Here is a 21,149-nt window from a genome sequence, read left to right as displayed (position 1 = left end):
ATTCAGTTTGACTTTTCACCATTTCCTTCAGTCGTCTCTTGTGTTGTTTAGAGGCATCCATTTCAGTGATTTCTGCTGGTAGTGTTTGGTTAACATCACCACATTCCCCACTGAGATAATCCCAGGTTTATTCTGTCCCACTAAGTTGTCAGCTCTTTAAATGTGTTTCAGATCTCATGTTGTTCCTTCATGTCTCTACATCCTCCAGTCATGCAGATGTTCATGCTGCTCCTGCTGTGCTCCAGCGTCTTGGCACAAGGACGTGGTGGTCGTCCCAATAGAGGTCAGCTATTATCCTTCCTATGTGTGACAGATCATTCAGATAGATAGATAGATAGATAGATAGATAACCCCTGATTAACAGCTGACTAACATGTTCTATTTGTTGGTCAGAATCAGGTGTTTTGATGGATGACTCCGCCCAACTGGAAGGGAAGAATGAACCGATAAACATCCTGCATCGTCGTGTGGAGATGGTAAACATAAAATTGGTCATAGTACACACACACACACACACACACACACACACACACACACACACACACACACACACACACACACACTTGATTGTTTACTATTTTACTCAGCTAATCTTCAGGACGATCTTTGATTGTTACAGAGAACAGATCCCGGAGTTTTCAACTTTGCACTTCAGGGCAGTGACATCAACATAAAGAAGATGAAAAAGAAGACAGGAAGAAAGTCAGTTAGTACCTAGGCAGGTAAGGCTCAGAATTAAGCCAAGTCTATTTTGTGATGCTTGGTCAAAGTTGACATTAAAGGAGAACGTTTTCATTCTGTCCCCAATGGACACAAACCAAGAGACCTCTTCCAGTTCCTTCAGAGTGAGTCCCTCTTGTTAGTTAGACACAGTCAGGTTCATCACCAGTGTTACCTAGAAGAGTGTTCTTTGTGAACCTGTCTGTGTGCTGGATCTGTCTTACCTTATATTAAGATTTTCAACATGGAATGTCACCAAATACCAAATAATGTTTGTCCTTCAGAAATGAAAGAAAATGTTGTGTCTCTAAGTTTCATTCTCCAGAGAATTCACACTTTCTTCTTTCAGACATTAGTTTTCATTTCCTTCTGATGTCTCTGACATCATAATGTTCTGTCTTTACAGAAATATATCGGTTTGGCTGACCTCTTACCCATGATGTTCTGGCTGTGGATGCTGCTTTAGAAAAGCTCCAGTTTGTCAAAGATTTACTGTTGTTTTTCCCTAAAACACATCTTTAAGGGCTCAATTTAATAAACGTTATTCAGTAACAAATAATCTGGCAGTGCACAAACATATTCTGTAGACAAAGTCATGAACATCTGAAATAAAGTCAATCCTGAGCCGAACAAGTCGTCTGTTGGGTTTTCTTGACAGGTAGAAGGTGTGTGTTAATGTTCATAGTTGTAGTCTGAGAGGTTCATGAGGTGAAGTGTAGGATGTGTTCAGCAATGCTTGAGTTAGACGTTCACTTAGAAAGTAGTTTCTGTTTGGAGACCTTTTGTGTCGTGAGATGAATCCATTCTGTGGTTGGTCACGTCCTGCTGGCCTCTTGTGAATGATCCAACACCAATTCCTGTTCTCTGGAGGTGAAGAAGTGAGAGGTGTTTTTCACCAAGCAGCCAGCAGGGGGCACAATCTAACTGGTCCACTCATACAGGAGCTGGACCATTCCAGCCAGAGGTTCATTCAGAAAGCAGGGTTAACAAACTCTGAGTTGACTTACCCTGAGCTTGGACACTCAGTTTTCAGTTTCCCAACGGCCGTTCTGAGTTAGTTTAATCAACTCAGAGTTGGTTCATTTGACAAGATGAATTTAATATAAGATATTTACTTTATTCATCTAAAACAGGATGTTCCAGGAGCACATGGCCCTACAAAGTTATTCATCCTTTCTGGAAACTTTCTTTGTTGGTTGGTTTGTGCAAACTGTCAATTGTGTTCATTCATGTGTCAATATTGAGTCATTTTTTGCTGTTTTCATTTAATCAAACAAATAATAATTGACCTTAGACTCTCTGTAATCTTCCTCCTCCTCCTCCTCTCCTACAGGGTTAGACCAGCACATTTATACTGAGACAGACTGACTGACTGTCACATTCTACTGCAGTCAGACTGTTATTTCAGGCTTCTCAGTGCTTCAATCCTGTACAGCCATGGTGCAGAGAGGGACGAGGACAGCTTTCATCCCAGGTCAGTCTGACTAACACTCCTAAAAACAGGTCTCTACTTGATAGAGTGCTTTCTGAACATTCAGTTTGACTTTTCACCATTTCCTTCAGTCGTCTCTTGTGTTGTTTAGAGGCATCCATTTCAGTGATTTCTGCTGGTAGTGTTTGGTTAACATCACCACATTCCCCACTGAGATAATCCCAGGTTTATTCTGTCCCACTAAGTTGTCAGCTCTTTAAATGTGTTTCAGATCTCATGTTGTTCCTTCATGTCTCTACATCCTCCAGTCATCCAGATGTTCATGCTGCTCCTGCTGTGCTCCAGCGTTTTGGCACACAGAGGAGGTGGTGGAGGTGGTGGTCGTCCCAATAGAGGTCAGCTATTATCCTTCCTATGTGTGACAGATCATTAAGACAGACAGACAGACAGATAGATAGATAGATAACCCCTGATTAACAGCTGACTAACATGGTCTATTGTTGGTCAGAATCAGGTGTTTTGATGGATGACTCCGCCCAACTGGAAGGGAAGAATGAACTGATAAAAATCCTGCGTCGTCGTGTGGAGATGGTAAACATAAAATTAATCACAGTATACACACACACACACACACACACACACACACGCTTGATTGTTTACTATTTTACTCAGCTAATCTTCAGGACGATCTTTGATTGTTATAGGGAACAGATCCCGGAGTTTTCAACTTTGCACTTCAGGGCAGTGACATCAACATAAAGAAGAGGAAAAAGAAGACAAGAAGAAAGTCAGTTAGTACCTAGGCAGGTAAGGCTCAGAATTAAGCCAAGTCTATTTTGTGATGCTTGGTCAAAGTTGACATTAAAGGAGAACGTTTTCATTCTGTCCCCAATGGACACAAACCAAGAGACCTCTTCCAGTTCCTTCAGAGTGAGTCCCTCTTGTTAGTTAGACACACAGTCAGGTCCATCACCAGTGTTACCAAGAAGAGTGTTCTTTGTGAACCTGTCTGTGTGCTGGATCTGTCTTACCTTATATTAAGATTTTCAACATGGAATGTCACCAAATACCAAATAATGTTTGTCTCTTCAGAAGTGAAAGAAAATGTTGTGTCTCTAAGTTTCATTCTCCAGAGAATTCACACTTTCTTCTTTCAGACATTAGTTTTCATTTCCTTCTGATATCTCTGACATCATAATGTTCTGTCTTTACAGAAACATATCGGTTTGGCTGACCTCTGACCCAAGATGTTCTGGCTGTGGATGCTGCTTTAGAAAAGCTCCAGTTTGTCAAAGATTTACTGTTGTTTTTCCCTAAAGCACATCTTCAAGGGCTAAATTTAATAAAAGTTATTCAGCAACAAATAATCTGGCAGTGCACAAACATATTCTGTAGACAAAGTCATGAACATCTGAAATAAAGTCAATCCTGAGCCGAACAAGTGGTCTGTTGGGTTTTCTTGGGGAAGAAGGTGTGTGTTAATGTTCATAGTTGTAGTCTGAGAGGTTCATGAGGTGAAGTGTAGGATGTGTAGGAGACTCAAACCTACTGATAGGGACCATTCAGCCTGTCAGCCTCTAGTTGTGTAGAAATACTGGTGTCGGTCATGTTGGGTCCAGTGGTAACAGTCTCTTTAGTAACTGGTTAAAATGACAAATAATCAAACACTTGAGAAAATGTTAAACATCTCAAATTAGCAATGCCTGGTTGAATTGTCCATGTATTTTACTTAAGAAATATTCAATTATCATAAAATATACATTTTCTTGATACTTTTACATTTAAAATCCCATCCACTTCTGCAGATGATGTCGTTGAGTTGCAGTGATATCAAGGTTCAGGGCTTCAGAAAGCCTCCTTTTGCCATCAAGACTCAGAAGCAGGACTCCAAAAACACAAGGTTTTTATTTCAGAATGAGAGTCGGTCCACAAAACATCAGTCCAAATACACAAGCAGCATAAAACAAAACTCAGATCTGAATCCAAGAGAACACGACAGAAACCTGGGGTCATGAACTGACTGAAAGACACTCAGCACAGACAAAGAGCAGCACACAGAACCCTCAAGGGAGGAGGGTTAATGAGGGACAGGTGAGACCAATCAGGGCGGGGCAGGTACTCACACCGAAGGGTAACACAGAGGCAGGAAGTAAAGTGTGTGAAAACAGAGACAAGGACGAGTGTTAAAATAAAACAGGAAACACTGACAAGACCTGAGAACAAGCATAACCGTGACGAGGCCCCTGGGAGTCTCACACATCAGTTAATCAGTTTTATTTTGTCTGAAATGTTTGAAACTATTTTTTCATCAACTTTCTGAACCACAACCAAGAACTGAAGTGGTCCTGTGTGCTGGTCAGGATCTGGTCTGTATTCTATTGGTGTGGATGCAGTGATTCTGGTCCCAACAGAACACCTTCATCTGTCAGTGATGCCCCTCCTTCCTGTTTCAGCCTCTACCTGGTGTGATTCCCAAGGTAATGGTCATTATGGGATATTTCACCTGGAACTGGATTCAGTTCCTGTCTGAAGGGTTTAGAGAGAATCCCACCAAACCAAACCTCCAGTGGCCTGAAGTACGACCGCAATGAACTCATCTACAGCGTATCAAAGCTGGCTATGGGCGAAAGGTGGGGTACACCCTGGAAGAGATGCCATTTAGTGAGACACACAAAACTCCCAAAACAGCCTCACATGATTTCAAACAGGAAGTTTTCACCTTGGCTGAGTCAAGTTCATGAGAGCTTTTGATGATGTTCTAGTTAAACTGATGCCATTAATGCTCCATTGAAAAAGGACAGTCAACAGTCAATCGATGCAACAACAAACTGGAAACTGAGTTTCTGGAAACTTTCTTTGTTGATTGGTTTGTGCAGAAACCTGTTAACTGTGTTCATTCATGTGTCAATATTGAGTTAATTTTCTAGTGTTCTCATTTAATCAAATAAACAATTATTGACAGAACACTCTCTGGAACCTTCCTCCTCCTCCTCCTCCTCTCCTACAGGGTTAGACCAGCACATTTATACTGAGACAGACTGACTGACTGTCACATTCTACTGCAGTCAGACTGTTATTTCAGGCTTCTCAGTGCTTCAATCCTGTACAGCCATGGTGCAGAGAGGGACGAGGACAGCTTTCATCCCAGGTCAGTCTGACTAACATTCCTAAAAACAGGTCTCTACTTGATAGAGTGCTTTCTGAACATTCAGTTTGACTTTTCACCATTTCCTTCAGTCGTCTCTTGTGTTGTTTAGAGGCATCCATTTCAGTGATTTCTGCTGGTAGTGTTTGGTTAACATCACCACATTCCCCACTGAGATAATCCCAGGTTTATTCTGTCCTACTAAGTTGTCAGCTCTTTAAATGTGTTTCAGATCTCATGTTGTTCCTTCATGTCTCTACATCCTCCAGTCATGAAGATGTTCATGCTGCTCCTGCTGTGCTCCAGCGTCTTGGCACACAGAGGAGGTGGTGGAGGTGGTGGTCGTCCCAATAGAGGTCAGCTATTATCCTTCCTATGTGTGACAGATCATTAAGACAGACAGACAGATAGATAGATAGATAGATAGATAGATAGATAACCCCTGATTAACAGCTGACTAACATGGTCTATTGTTGGTCAGAAACAGGTGTTTTGATGGATGACTCCGCCCAACTGGAAGGGAAGAATGAACTGATAAAAATCCTGCTTCGTCGTGTGGAGATGGTAAACATAAAATTAGTCACAGTATACACACACACACACACACACACACACACACACACACACACACACACGCTTGATTGTTTACTATTTTACTCAGCTAATCTTCAGGACGATCTTTGATTGTTATAGGGAACAGATCCCGGAGTTTTCAACTTTGCACTTCCAGACAGTGACATCAACATAAAGAAGATGAAAAAGAAGACAAGAAGAAAGTCATTTAGTACCTAGGCAGGTAAGGCTCAGAATTAAGCCAAGTCTATTTTGTGATGCTTGGTCAAAGTTGACATTAAAGGAGAACATTTTCATTCTGTCCCCAATGGACACAAACCAAGAGACCTCTTCCAGTTCCTTCAGAGTGAGTCCCTCTTGTTAGTTAGACACACAGTCAGGTCCATCACCAGTGTTACCTAGAAGAGTGTTCTTTGTGACCCTGTCTGTGTGCTGGATCTGTCTTACCTTATATTAAGATTTTCAACATGGAATGTCACCAAATACCAAATAATGTTTGTCTCTTCAGAAATGAAAGAAAATGTTGTGTCTCTAAGTTTCATTCTCCAGAGAATTCACACTTTCTTCTTTCAGACATTAGTTTTCATTTCCTTCTGATGTCTCTGACATCATAATGTTCTGTCTTTACAGAAACATATCGGTTTGGCTGACCTCTGACCCAAGATGTTCTGGCTGTGGATGCTGCTTTAGAAAAGCTCCAGTTTGTCAAAGATTTACTGTTGTTTTTCCCTAAAGCACATCTTTAAGGGCTAAATTTAATAAAAGTTATTCAGTAACAAATAATCTGACAGTGCACAAACATATTCTGTAGACAAAGTCATGAACATCTGAAATAAAGTCAATCCTGAGCCGAACAAGTCGTCTGCTGGGTTTTCTTGACAGGTAGAAGGTGTGTGTTAATGTTCATAGTTGTAGTCTGAGAGGTTCATGAGGTGAAGTGTATGATGTGTTCAGCAATGCTTGAGTTAGACGTGCACTTAGAAAATAGTTTCTTTTTGGAGACCTTTTGTACCGTGGGATGAATCCATTCTGTGGTTGGTCACGTCCTGCTGGCCTCTTGTGAATGATCCAACACCAATTCCGGTTCTCTGGAGGTGAAGAAGTGAGAGGTGTTTTTCACCAAGCAGCCAGCAGGGGGCACAATCTAACTGGTCCACTCATACAGGAGCTGGACCATTCCAGCCAGAGGTTCATTCAGAAAGCAGGGTTAACAAACTCTGAGTTGACATACCCTGAGCTTGGACACTCAGTTTTCAGTTTCCCAACGGCCGTTCTGAGTTAGTTTAATCAACTCAGAGTTGGTTCATTTAGAGTTTAATGCATGAAACAGAAAAGGCATCAACAACAGAGCCCCGATTCAGGCGAGAGGTCCTCCTCTTAGTTCCCAATGGTCAAAGTACAGATTTTTATGCAGGTTTATGGTGACTTAACTCACTGAAAAACACTGAGCACAGACAAAGAGCAGCACACAGACTAGATCCACCAGGGGGAGGGTTAATGAGGGACAGGTGAGACCAATCAGGGCGGGGCAGATACTCACACAGGAGGGAAACACAAACACATACATCCACTGGTGTCCTCCAGAGGTCTGTTTACAGACTCCTGACATTCATCATATCTGTTGATCTGAATCAAAGTGTTTTATGCAGATAACAGTGTGTTCCATCCACAAGAAGCCAGGCTTCTAATTACCCAGCTCGCCTTCAGTACAGAACCAAACGTCTGACAAGGTGATTTAATATAAGATATTTACTTTATTCATCTAAAACAGGATGTTCCAGGAGCACATGGCCCTACAAAGTTATTCATCCTTTCTGGAAACTTTTTCTTTGTTGGTTGGGTTGTGCAAACTGTGTCAGTTGTGTTCATTCATGTGTCAATATTGAGTCATTTTTTGCTGTTTTCATCTTATTAATCAAATACTTATTGACAGTAGACTCTTTGGAATCTTCCTCATACTCCTCCTCTCCTACAATCTAACTGATCCACTCATACAGGGTTCTGGAGAGCCGGCCCATACATCCGCTTTTGCTTTTTCTTTTGTCATTTTAAAGATAGAGCGGAAAAACAGCAGACAGAAGGAATTTGTCATCTGTCTTTGAAAGCCAGAAGTGCGTGCCAAATAATAGCAAAGAGTCAGCATTTCATAGGTCAGGGATATAATTGTGGCGCCATCACTACCAGCAACGTAAACTTAGGTGACACCACTGTGAATGACCTCTACTGTCACACACCTGGATGGTCTGGATCAGTGGTCTCTAACGGACTGGTTTAACATCTATAGCGACAATATTTCCCGGAGAAGGACGGTTGTGCAGTGGGTAGCGCTGTCACCTCATAGTTAGAAGGTTTGGGGTTCGAGTCATTTCTGGGTAGAGTTGGTTTGTTATCTCCATGTCTGTGTGGGTTCTCTGCCTCCAAAGACATTCCTGTGGCTCTACAGTGCAATGGCGTTGTGTTTGGCGTGTTGCCCGCAAGTCAGCTGGGAGAGGCTTCCGCAAATTTCGACCAAGTGGACAAGATGATGAATGAATGTAGGAATATTTTCATGGACTGGCCTTCAAGTTCTAGCAGATGAATACAAAAAAACCCAAAACGATACGAGCAGCATAAGACTGGTATTTTCACGCTTTTTAAACTTTTTTTTAAATCCAGTTGACTTTATCGACTTTATTAACAGCAACTTCATAACATTGTGCCATTTGTTTTTGTTCGTTTTGCTAGCTCGGGATTTTCAATTTAGAAGAAATGTATTCTGTGTTACCAGCCGGAGTCCTCCCTTCAAGAAGGTAACGTGACCGAGACAAGCCTATCGCCTCAAGAGTGACTCTTAGACAGATGTGGAGGAGAGAATCAGGCAACCTTCCAAAACAGAATATTGTCCAGAATTTAGATCATGAATAAGAGAGATATGATGCAAGTTATGTCTGGTTTCTCTGTGACCCGTTACCAATCGACCAACAGATTGGCACCGGTCCACAGCCTGGGGGTTGTGTACCATTTGACTTTCTGGTGTTCAACAAGGGCAGAAGTGTTTCTCCTTGTCTCCTTTCCCTCTCTGACTCTCATTGCTACTTCTTCTGTCCTGTCTGGAGAACATTTGTCTGAACTGTCTCTTCAAATCCATGGAATTGCTGGCCTCTCAGCTAAATTGATCAAATCGTTTCCACAAGGAATGCTGGTCCGTGGGGAACCTATCTGTCTAGACATGACGTTCCCTTTGGGTTACATGAGGAACTCTTTGGAGGAGTGGAGAATCTTGTGCCTGGCAGTTCTTTCCATAGAAGACGTTGAAGATCTTTATCTGTTTGGATTTATAACAGGGCTTCTGCTCCTCGGAGTGAGCGTTGCCCTGGTGTATCAAGAAATTGGGATGACAGCAAGTCCATGTAAGATGGGCCGGGCAGTGGATACGCAGACTGTGGAGAATAAACTAAGTGCAAAATCTCGGGGGTACTCACTGATCTGTGGGGAACTAGGGCATTGAGGAGTCCGGCTGGACTTTAGAAAGAACTGACTTGGGTTATTTCCCTGGAAACCAATGCCATCATTTTACCCACAATCCTCCCCTCTGTTTATCAGTCAGCAAGCTGATAACAAGAAGTTTCTCCGGAGAAGATAAGGCCGAACACAGAGTTCTCAACCTTCCCTGACTCTTGCTGACTCTTTGGCAAAGACTTCCAACAGAACACACATACACAAACATTGGACTTGAGAAGTAACTTGCATACACATTTGCCCTCTGCTTTACCCGTCATGTGATTGGTGTTATGTCTGCGCAAATTTATTTTTAATAAGGGGCTTTGTCCACCAGTCTTCACCAGTGTCCCAAAACACAAATGCAATAGACTCGTCTACAGCCTATAGCTGGCAACTGAACAAGTTTGTGTGATGAAATCACCTAAACTGCTTGTTTTTTTGGGATGGGAGGAGTCTAGAGAACCCACAGAGAAACCACACAGACAACAGTCTACACCAAATTTATCTTAAACCAACATTCCATTGACTCTGGTTCCTTGTTTGACATTTGTCAACTTGATTCATGATGATGACTTATTTTAATCCTGATGCAATCTTTGTCACTTTTTAGCTCATACTCCTTATGGACAGAATTTCTAGGTACTGTCAGGGGTGGGGGGGTGGTCTGGTTTGTAGGCCACACAATTTCATTTCTGCATTTTCAAGTGATGTTGGTCTCAGCAAACATCTCAGCACTTCAAATTAAAGGCCATGGTTCTTGACTGGAAAAAGGTTGTCTTCTCTCTAGAGGTTATGGGGAGTCTTTGCCCCAAAGTGGAGGAGTTCAAGTAACTTGGGGTCTTGTTCACGAGCGAGGGAAGGACTGGGCGTGAGATTGACAGACGGATTGGTGTTTAGGTCTGTAATGGTGAAGAAGCTGAGTAAAAAGATGAATCTCTCCATTTACTGGTAAATCGAGAGGGGTTGGACACGACCTTAGAGATAGGTCACAGATAGAGGTTTCAGACTCTGCTCAGGTATAAACCAAGCAAACAAGTTACTAAACAGGTGGCAGCTGAGTAGCAGAAGGTAATCTGTCGAGAATGAAAAACACCCCAACGTCATGTTAATCAAAAATGCTTAACCGCAAGGAGTGCAGGGAAACAGGACGTCAAAACACAAGGAGTCATTGGTTTGTGCAGAACTGTGTTAACTGTGTTTGTCCATGTGTCAAGATTGAGTCATTTTGTACTCATTTATGTTTTAATAGCACAAATAATTCTTGACAGAACACTCTCTGTAACCTTCCTCCTCCTCCTCCTCTCCTACAGTGTTAGACCAGCACATTTATACTGAGACAGACTGACTGACTGTCACATTCTACTGCAGTCAGACTGTTATTTCAGGCTTCTCAGTGCTTCAATCCTGTACAGCCATGGTGCAGAGAGGGACGAGGACAGCTTTCATCCCAGGTCAGTCTGACTAACACTCCTAAAAACAGGTCTCTACTTGATAGAGTGCTTTCTGAACATTCAGTTTGACTTTTCACCATTTCCTTCAGTCGTCTCTTGTGTTGTTTAGAGGCATCCATTTCAGTTATTTCTGCTGGTAGTGTTTGGTTAACATCACCACATTCCCCACTGAGATAATCCCAGGTTTATTCTGTCCCACTAAGTTGTCAGCTCTTTAAATGTGTTTCAGATCTCATGTTGTTCCTTCATGTCTCTACATCCTCCAGTCATCCAGATGTTCATGCTGCTCCTGCTGTGCTCCAGCGTCTTGGCACAAAGTTATCATGATGACGATGATGATGATGATCATGATGATGGTGAAGGTCAGCCATTATACTGTTTATTTGTGAGAGATCAGTCATTCATTCAGTCACAAGTGAGACAGACAGACAGACAGACAGATAATGCCTGATGAACAGCTGACTAATTTCTTTTATTGTTGACTGGACTTTGGTGTTCAGAATCAGCATTCAGTGGTTTGATGGACGATTCCAGTCCAGTAGCACTGAAGGCAAAGAAAATCCCACCTCAGGTGATACACAGACACACACAGACACACACACACACACACACACACACACACACACACACACACACACACACACACACACACACACACACACACACACACACACACACACACACACACACCATTAATAATCACAGTCTATGTTATTGATTTCTATTTTGCGTTGTTGCAGCCGATGAAACCCAGCAGCACCCACCAAGCACTTCGGAAGAAGAAACTTCGAAAGAAACGAAAGGGGAAATCTCATCCAAAAAGGGGGGAAAAAGATTTTTTTTTGATTTTTGCAAAAACACTTTAATCTCATTCAAACATTTTGCAGTTTTACATTAGATGAAAGCATTTAAGTGCCTCAGAACATCTTTTCCAAACAAACTTCAATCACATTTAGAACATTTAGAACATTTAGAACATTTTACAAATTTTCATTAGATGAAATTTCAAAAACACTAAACACTCAAAAACATTAAACACCAAGAAACAAAGGGAAATACAATATAAGAATTAGTGCATTATAACGATAATACACAAAAAGCAAATCATTACCGGGGAAAATGGAGGTGGGATTCGAGCCATTCTGTGATCATTTATTAAGAATGTTTTTATTGACTACTGAAGCAGAACGTTTTCATTCTGTCCCCAATGGACACAAACCAAGAGACCTCTTCCAGTTCCTTCAGAGTGAGTCCCTCTTGTTAGTTAGACACACAGTCAGGTCCATCACCAGTGTTACCAAGAAGAGTGTTCTTTGTGAACCTGTCTGTGTGCTGGATCTCACTAGCTCATTAATACACCTCTTAAACATCAGTGAAAAGTCCTTCACTGACGTCACAGCAGAGATTTCATTCAAAGATTGGACAACTGGATCGACTTGGTTTAAGTTGTACTTCGTAAAGAATACTGTGGTCCAAAATTTATGGCAATCACTTAGCTCTACGCTAAATATGGACTGCTAGTAGGTGGCTAACTGAGCATAATGAGTGTTACTGAGAAGTTGTTCTTTTGTAACTTCAGATTCACCTTTCACTTAATAGATTTTATTCTGGTAACAAAAAGGAAATATTAATTAGAACGGCACCAATTCGACTGTTTTCCTCTAAAGATGACAAAGAAAGAGTCTTTCTCCAGCCACATAATGAAAAGCACAGGCGTCGGCTAAAAGCAAAGGATGTTTGTCTCTTTAGAAATGAAAGATATTTGGTTTTATTTCTTTCAGCTGTATCTGATATTTCATTTTTCTGTACAGAATGACTTCGTCTACGTTCTAGACCTGGATATGACGGACATTTGACCCAAGATGTTCTGGGTGTGGATGCTGCTTTTGAAAAGCTCCAGTCTGTCAAAGATTTACCTTTGTTCTGTCCCTAAAGCACATCTTTAAGGGCTCAATTTAATAAAAGTTATTCAGCAACAAAATAATCTGACAGTGCACAAACATATTCTGTAGACAAAGTCATGAACATCTGAAATAAAGTCAATCCTGAGCCGAAGAAGTCGTCTGTTGGGTTTTCTTGACAGGTAGAAGGTGTGTGTTAATGTTCATAGTTGTAGTCTTAGAGGTTCATGAGGTGAAATGTAGGATGTGTAGGAGACTCAAACCTACTGATAGGGACCATTCAGCCTGTCAGCCTATAGTTGTGTAGGAATGGTTTACTGGTGTTGGTCATGTTGGCTCCAGTGGTAACAGTAGTTGTAGGAACTGGTGATGAAATTGTAAAACTAACCGTTGAGAAAATTCTTGATATTTTTACCGTTAAAATCCCAGCTTTAACATCACTCCCCCATCACTACATGTTGATTTTCCTTGAGCAGGATGCTAAACGAGACACCACGTCTCTGTGTGGACTAATGCAGAGAAGAAGTTGCCTTTGTTGGATTCATGAAATACTAAATCCTGCATCCTGTGACTCTCTTATACTCTCATCCCAACAGTAGGGGGCAGTAGCTCAATCCGCTAAGTGTGGGCCAAAACTTTTGTATTGTGAATTGGCAGTGAGAGGTGCAAGTTCACCTCCTACGGATTACTAATTTGCCTTTGAGCAAGGTACCGTCCCCTTACAAGTTGCTCTTGGTGCACCCCCAGGTGACATCTGTCATCATTCAGGTTGCTTGGCTGCTGCTTGGGTCTCATGGATTAACAAGCCCTGTTCCCTTAAATTGAAGAAATGAGTGGTGTGGTTCACCAAGCAGCCACTAGAGGGCACAATTGAACCGATCCACTCATACAGGGTTCTGGGGAACAGGGTCACACCAACATGGACACAGAAGTTATCAAGTAATAAAACCATTACCCTAATAGAACTGAGTACTCTCTGAGAACAACCAGGTTTACTGACATAACAAGAACAAAGTTCCTTAGAAACTAGAAAGTTCCTGCTTGAAGTCCATTGTGGCACAGGTCATACATGCAAGAGAAAGAAAGAAAAATATCTTTAAAGGAAATATTTCACAAAATTCTTTGAGGAAGAAACATGAGGGTTTTTATGGATGCCCAAACTTAAAAGACGTTCTGTCCCTATTGCAACTTTTCTGCTAAAGGTTAGAGTTACTCTGCAATATTAAAATGACCAGAGGAAAAGGAAAAGCGAAGGAGTTTGAATGTGATGTGATCTGTTACCTCGGATTGTAAGACCAAGTAGTCCCTACGTTTTGACTGTGCTTTTCTGCTGCTGTCAGCCTTTTCAATTCAAGCGACAGACCCTAACAGACCAAACTGAGTTGATCCTAACCTCTGAACACAGACTGGACATTCCACACATTATATTTTATTCCACATACTGAAGTATGTAAACCTCTGTGTGACAGATGAGAACTCTTTACATCACTGGAGTGCTTGCCTCTAAATCAGGATGAGATTTGAACATCTAGTGTTTGAGACCTTGTGGTGTAAAACACCACAAAGTCTAGCTGGTGTGATTTCAGAGGAAATGATCATTATGGGAGATTAAACTGGAATTGGATTCAGTCCCTGTCTGAAGAGTTTAAAGAGTCCCACCAAACCTACAACAAACTACAACCCACCTGAAATACAAACACAACTTGTTTCGAGCCTATCCCAGCTGTCTACAGGTGAAGGGAGAGGATACCTTGTATGCAACACCAACTGATCATGGGGCCACACTAAAGACAAGACAACCCCTCAAGCTCACATTCACACCTCTGGACAATTTGGTGTGATCAATTCACGCAAGGTACATGTTTTTGGAGGTGGGAGGAAACCAGAAAACCCACCTTGAACACACATAGACATGAAGAGAACATACAAACTCGTTACAGAAAGGAGTTGAACCCGTTACCTTCATGCTGTGACACAACAGGACCACCAAAGGCACCAGCGTGCCACCTGTCCTGAAATATTATTCTAATCAAAATAATAGAATTAATAATCCTTTGTTAATCCGCTCAGGGAAATTATTTTTATCTTTCTAAATGTTCCTCATTACTGTTTTGTGCATAATTGTTTGCAAATGATGTGATTAATGTGTTGCTTCAACAGTAAGACACGCAAATCCCCCAAGACAGCATTATATAATCATCAGATATGACAAAAAACACTCCAGGTTCAATATATCGCTTTGACTGAGTAAAGATGTGTGCCCTAGTTCATGAGAGCTTTTAATGGTACTCTATTTAAACTACTGACATTCACAGTTAATGGAAGAGGACAAATTTACATTAAACGAACATTTCCTTGCCTTTGGATCCTTGTTGGACGTCAGTCAACTTGACACATGGTAATGACGCCTTTTTTTATCCTAATGCATTGGATACTCATCAAATTAGTTTTAATGAGAGATAAAGAGATCTCCAAAATGTATGAGGTCCATAAAACCCTCAAATCTTTAATCCCCAAAAAATCATCATCCTGACTTAATGATGTTTTACTAACCTTGAGGTAAGTTTTAGAAAACGGTGTATAATGACTAGAGAGGCCTTGAAGTAGTAGTGTAGTAGTAATGACTGATTAAACAGGCAGATTTGTACAAAATTAATTATTACAACTAGTTATTACCTCAATTTAAATATAATGCTGCCACTGGAGACTCCATTGGTCTTTTGGGGGACTTCAGCACTGAAGTGGGCAGTGATAGTGAGACCTGGGGGGGAGGGGGTTGTTGGGTTGCATGTCATCCCTGATCTAAACTTGGTTTTCTGTTATTGGACGTTTATGCTAGTTGCATTTTGTCCATAACAAACACCTTGGTTCGAACACACAAATGCCCATGAGTGCACATCACCAGGACTCCCTAGACCTGCACTCAATGATCGACTTTATCGTCATGTCAATAGTACTGAACTACGTGTCTGACAAGGTGCATAACTGTCTTAACTGTTAGTTCATGTGTCATTATTGCACACATTATTGCACACTTTGCACACTGTAGCAAACAACCAGAGAAGCCTGAGCAGCCAGAGGCTGCGACGCCCAACATGCAGGACCAACAGACTGAAGAACTCCTTCATCCCCCGAGCCATTAAACTGCTCAACTCCTCTCTGGGGGAGATGAAGAAGAATAGAGTCCACACGAGAGCTGAGGGATGACACACATAATACACCAAAAACAATGCAAACACTAAAGACACTTCACTCAACCCATGGCGATGTTAAAGAGACAAACTAGCTGCCATTAGAGATGCAATGATCGTGGACTAAAACTCTAGCAAAGGAGGAGTTGACAGTCTGGACACAGCAAAATAGCAAAATACAGCTGCCAGCGCAAGACTGCCCATTTGCCCTTGGTGATTTTCGACAACATTGTGGATGTGTATGTTTACAACGCCTATGTCCTGTGGACGGAAATCAACCAACAATGGAATGCCAGCAAATTGTACCAACGTTGGCTTTTCCTGGAGGACTTGTCACTCCCAAAATCCTGAACGGAGCCAGGCCAGTTCACCGTGGTAACAAAACTCTGAGTTTCAGTTACCTCGCTTTGTGAAACAGGCTGGAGTTAGTCCTCTTACTCTGAATTATGGCCATATGTGAAACTGGAAGCTTTGGATTGACTTCATCTCAAGTTAACATAACCAGAGTTTTCACTAAACCTGCATTGTAAAACAAACCTCTGACATTAAACCGGTCTGAGGCGCAAAATGGTTTGGGGAGCAAACTCCTTCAGATCACAACAGAGCCATAAACCTCAGTCTAGAGCCAACAAGGGAGGACTCTGAAGCATGACTCCATGTCTGACAAGGTGCATTTAATGATATTCACTTTATTCATCTCAAACTGGGAGTTGAGGATGTTACAGCGGAACATGGACGACATCACCCTGACCCTCCAGAGTTATTCATCCTTCCTGGAAACTTTCTTTGTTGATTGGTTTGTGTGAAACTGTCAGTTCACCTGTAAATATTGAGTTATTTTGTAGTGTGCACATTTAATTGCACTAATAATTATTGACAGTACACTCTGGAATTTCCGTCATTGTTTTTCTCGCCTACAGGGTTAGACCCACACGTTTATATTGAGACAGACTGACTGACTGTCACATTCAAAGCTTTTCAGTGCTTCAATTGTGTGACGAGGACAGCTTTCATCCCAGGTCAGTCTGACTAACACTCCTAAAAACAGGTCTCTACTTGATAGAGTGCTTTCTGAACATTCAGTTTGACTTTTCACCATTTCCTTCAGTCGTCTCTTGTGTTGTTTAGAGGCATCCATTTCAGTGATTTCTGCTGGTAGTGTTTGGTTAACATCACCACATTCCCCACTGAGATAATCCCAGGTTTATTCTGTCCCACTGAGTTGTCAGCTCTTTAAATGTGTTTCAGATCTCATGTTGTTCCTTCATGTCTCTACATCCTCCAGTCATGCAGATGTTCATGCTGCTCCTGCTGTGCTCCAGCGTTTTGGCACAAGGACATTTTCGTCGTCCCAATAGAGGTCAGTCATTATCCTTCCTATGCGTGAGAGATCAGTCATTCATTCAGTCACCAGTGAGATGGACAGATAAACCCCTGATTAACAGCTGACTAACACGTTTTATTGTTGGTGTGGTCTGGATTGTGGCGGTCAAAACCAGCTGCTTCGACGGAACCGGAGACGAAGGATCAGGAGGGTTATGTGAAGGTAAACATTGTTGATTTCATCTTATTGATCAATATTCTACTAGTCTGGAGGATAAACTTTCAGTCTTGCATCTAAAGGCAGCCAATGCTGGCGTCAACTCTGTATATCTGGACGACAAGGACAAGGATTATGCTGGGATTGGAGGCAAGTCTTTCCATTCTGTGATCAGTTATTAAATGTTTCATTTACAATTAAAGGAGACACATGTCCAAACTCATTTCACACGTGTTTTGCTCAAGTTGCAAACAGAAAATATTAATTAACCATTGGGACTGTCTGTGCTGTGGCTCAGTCCACTAAGTCTTGGGCTGGAGGGTGGCTGGTTGAAGGCCCACGTGGACCAAAACACGTTTAAGTTCAGATATGAACATTTGGAGTGGCTGAAAATCAGGTTGAATAGACCTTCAGATTTTTCTGAGACAAACTTAGTTTTCCTGGAATGTTTGAACAACTCAACAGATGTTTGTTAGAAACTAAACAAAAACGCTGCGTCTCTAAATTTCCTTCTTCAGATAATTCACACGTTCTTCTTTCAGACGTTAGTTTTCATTCCCGTCTGGTTAATCTGACGTTTTATTGTTCTGTATTTACAGTAGCACGTCCGACCTACTGACCTCTGACACAAGATGTTCTGGCTGTGGATGCTGCTTTTGAAAAGCTCCAGTTTGTCAAAGATTTACTGCTGTTTTTTCCTAAAGCACATCTTTAAATTAAGGGCTCAATTTAATAAAAGTTAATCAGCAACAAATAATCTGTCAGTGCACAAACGTATTCTGTAAACAAAGTCATGAACATCTGAAATAAAGTCAATCCTGAGCCGAACAAGTCGTCTGTTGGGTTTTCTTTCTCAAATTAGGAATGTCTGGTTGAAAAGTTTATTTATTTTATTATAATACATAAATTAAATATGTATAGATAGATAGATAGATAGATAACTTTATTTATCCCAAACTGGGGAATTTAGACGTTACAGTATCAGAACCGAATTATTCCACAAAATATACATTGAGGAATAAATAAGACAGGGAAGATAGTGATAATAGAAATAATAACATTAAAAAATATTAACAATATTTACACTTATAATAACAATAATAACAACAGTACCCATGCATGGTATGCGTTTAGTATATAAAGTACATATTTATAGTAAAATGGGAGGAGTCAGGTACCTGAGCCTAATAATAAGGATAATAAAGAGGTTGAACACTCTTAACCGAGGTGTCAGATCATCACAATGAAGTATTCTGTTCATTTCTCATTGTTTTTTTTGTTTCTCCATCACTTCACATATCTCGTCATTTCAGATCCTGCCCCCCCCCCCCCCCCACCTGTGTGTAATTAGTTCATTCCCTTCACCTGCTTTCTCCCCACTCACCTGCAGCCACTCTCCCAATCAGCCCCCACCCTAGATATCATTGTTGGTGGTGGTTACAGAACATCTTCAGCTGTCAGGACACATTAACCCCCCCCCCCCCCCCGTCTGTTTTACCTCCTATAAGGTGTGACTCCCAGGGAAATGGTTCTTCTGGTAGATTTATCCTGGAACAAACCACCCAGAGCGAAACCACACAGACAGCAGTCAACATGAATTAATCTTAAACCAACATTTCATTGCCTCCGGCTCTTTGTTCGATGTTTCTAAATACATGATGATTACGTCTTTTAATCCTGATGCATACGTAACAGAATTATCTGGCGAGGAATTGGAGGAACTCACTTCCCGAACCTTTTGTACAAACTGATCTCCACTGGCAGATTTTATCAGAAGCTGAAAAAAGCAGAAAAGAGTCATAAGAATCGTTCATAACTCCGGTTATAAAGATCACACTAATACATTGTTCTTAAAATGAAAAACATTATAATTCAATGGTCTTGTTTGTTTTTTTCTCTTCAGTGTGTGTCGTTGTTTTACGAGCTCGTTCATGCATTCATTCATTCATTGTGTTACATCCACAACAACCAGGCCTTCAGTCACCTCGCTCGCCCTTCAGTACTGAACTACATGTCTGACAAGATGAATTTAATACAAGATATTCACTTTATCCATGTTAAACTGGGAATTTAGGAGGTTCCAGCAGCACATGGACAACATCACCCTGAGCCTCCAGATATTCATCCTTTCATCCTTTCCTTTTGTGCAGAAACATGCTGTTTTTGTTCATGTGTCAATATTGAGTTACCTTTTTAGTGTGTTCATGTAATGATGCAAATAATTATTGACAGAACACTCTCTGGAACCTTCCTCCTCATCCTCCTCCTCTCCTACAGGGTTAGACCAGCACATTTATACTGAGACAGACTGACTGACTGTCACATTCTACTGCAGTCAGACTGTTATTTCAGGCTCCTCAGTGCTTCAATCCTGTACAGCCATGGTGCAGAGAGGGACGAGGACAGCTTTCATCCCAGGTCAGTCTGACTAACACTCCTAAAAACAGGTCTCTACTTGATAGAGTGCTTTCTGAACATTCAGTTTGACTTTTCACCATTTCCTTCAGTCGTCTCTTGTGTTGTCTAGAGGCATCCATTTCAGTGATTTCTGCTGGTAGTGTTTGGTTAACATCACCACATTCCCCACTGAGATAATCCCAGGTTTATTCTGTCCCACTAAGTTGTCAGCTCTTTAAATGTGTTTCAGATCTCATGTTGTTCCTTCATGTCTCTACATCCTCCAGTCATGCAGATGTTCATGCTGCTCCTGCTGTGCTCCAGCGTCTTGGCACAAGGAGGTGGTGGTGGAGGTCAGCTATTATCCTTTCTATGTGTGAGAGATCACTCAGATAGATAGATAGATAGATAGATAGATAGATAGATAGATAGATAGATAGATAGATAGATAGATAGATAGATAGATAGATAGATAGATACATACATACATACATACATACATACATACATAACCCCTGATGAGCAGCTGACTAACATTGTTGGTTTGACAGCAGAGTCCCATCCTGCGGCACTGAAGACAAAGGAGTTCCTTCATCAGGTGGTGGACACACACACACACACACACACACAAATAATTAATAATTGTATCTCATTGATTACGAGACTACTAGTTTTGAGGATAAACTTTTATTCTTGTACCCAAAGGAACACAGTGGTGATGTCCACTTTGTGAAGACGAAGGACAAGGTCCTCAACCTAAGGGCAATAAAAAAGAAGCCCACCAAGAAAAGTCCTTCTCAGGGATATATTGACAGGAATAGAGGCAAGTCTTCCAACTGAAACTATTGTGCTGAAAATGAGGTGTTACTCAATCACCATGGTACTAAACATGGACTGCTAGCTGTTGGTTAACTTAGCATTAAGAGTAGAAATAAGTGAAGAAAGAAAAATTGTTTCCATAAGGTTATTGGGAAGTTAGCTGTTGTTCATGCAACTTTAAAAACTTGAGATTTTACTGATGGCATTTCACTTCAGAGTTAGGGTTAGGGTTAGGGTTAGAGTTGTTTTTGTTCAGGTTAAAAACAGGAATTATCAATTCAAACAACACCAACTAGACTGTATGTTCAGCAAAAACAACGGCGAGGAAAGACTTTTTCCAGCCACATGATGAAAAAGAACAGGCGTTGGCTAAAAGTAAAAAACACCTTTCAGTGCAGATATGATTTAATTGTTCTGTATTTACAGGAAGACCTCGGTTTGACTGACCTCTGACCCAAGATGTTCTGGCTGGGGATGCTGCTTTTGAAATGTCTGTCGAA

The 21,149-nt window shown here is 41.3% G+C and overlaps 1 protein-coding gene and 2 long non-coding RNA genes across 3 annotated transcripts in view; all 3 read left to right on the top strand.

Annotated features, from left to right (window-relative positions):
• LOC137594876 (immunoglobulin G-binding protein A-like) overlaps window positions 1-21,149 on the top strand; it is an 80,765-nt gene that overhangs the window by 37,162 nt on the left and 22,454 nt on the right. The gene's annotated exons all lie outside the window — the stretch shown is intronic.
• On the top strand, window positions 10,674-12,848 carry LOC137595819 (uncharacterized). The gene is made up of 4 exons (XR_011035464.1): window positions 10,674-10,801; window positions 11,068-11,163; window positions 11,302-11,372; window positions 11,542-12,848. It is a non-coding gene; the product is annotated as an uncharacterized lncRNA (long non-coding RNA).
• LOC137594931 (uncharacterized) lies at window positions 17,168-17,583 on the top strand. Its single transcript, XR_011035366.1, has 3 exons — window positions 17,168-17,253; window positions 17,393-17,439; window positions 17,517-17,583. It is a non-coding gene; the product is annotated as an uncharacterized lncRNA (long non-coding RNA).

This window comes from Antennarius striatus, chromosome 5 (assembly GCF_040054535.1).
Source record: "Antennarius striatus isolate MH-2024 chromosome 5, ASM4005453v1, whole genome shotgun sequence".
Lineage (NCBI taxonomy): Eukaryota > Metazoa > Chordata > Actinopteri > Lophiiformes > Antennariidae > Antennarius > Antennarius striatus.
This window is presented reverse-complemented; position numbering and strand designations above follow the sequence as displayed.